Genomic DNA, 486 nt, shown 5'->3' with positions numbered 1-486 from the left:
ATATATATATATAAATTCAGATGAGTGATACATTATTTATGTGTGTGTGTATGTATCTATCTATTTGTATATTCATACACACATACATATATATTCACACACTCATGCAGCGATATATATATTTATATACACACACATATATATATATATAACAGGCACACATATGCACACAAATAATTAATATCATACGTCCACACCCATACAGTGTACTGCCAGACATTGTCGGTCTCCATAGGAGACAGAACGACTGCAACAGGCTCTATAGATTGTTACACAGTCAACTGCATCACGATGAGGCAGGCAATACGTTAGGTCTGCAACATGCAGCTAAAATGCATGTAGTCTGCTGCCAGATTCTACTGTCTCGTCTGCTGTCTACGGCTTGCTGCTATATCCTCTGTGCAGGGAAGTGTAGGAGATATACATACGCGTGCAAAAACAATACATACATACATATATATATATATATATATATATATATATATA

The sequence above is a fragment of the Octopus bimaculoides genome, chromosome 17 (assembly GCF_001194135.2).
Source record: "Octopus bimaculoides isolate UCB-OBI-ISO-001 chromosome 17, ASM119413v2, whole genome shotgun sequence".
Lineage (NCBI taxonomy): Eukaryota > Metazoa > Mollusca > Cephalopoda > Octopoda > Octopodidae > Octopus > Octopus bimaculoides.
The sequence above is the reverse complement of the archived record's forward strand: the minus strand, read 5'-3'. Positions refer to the sequence as shown.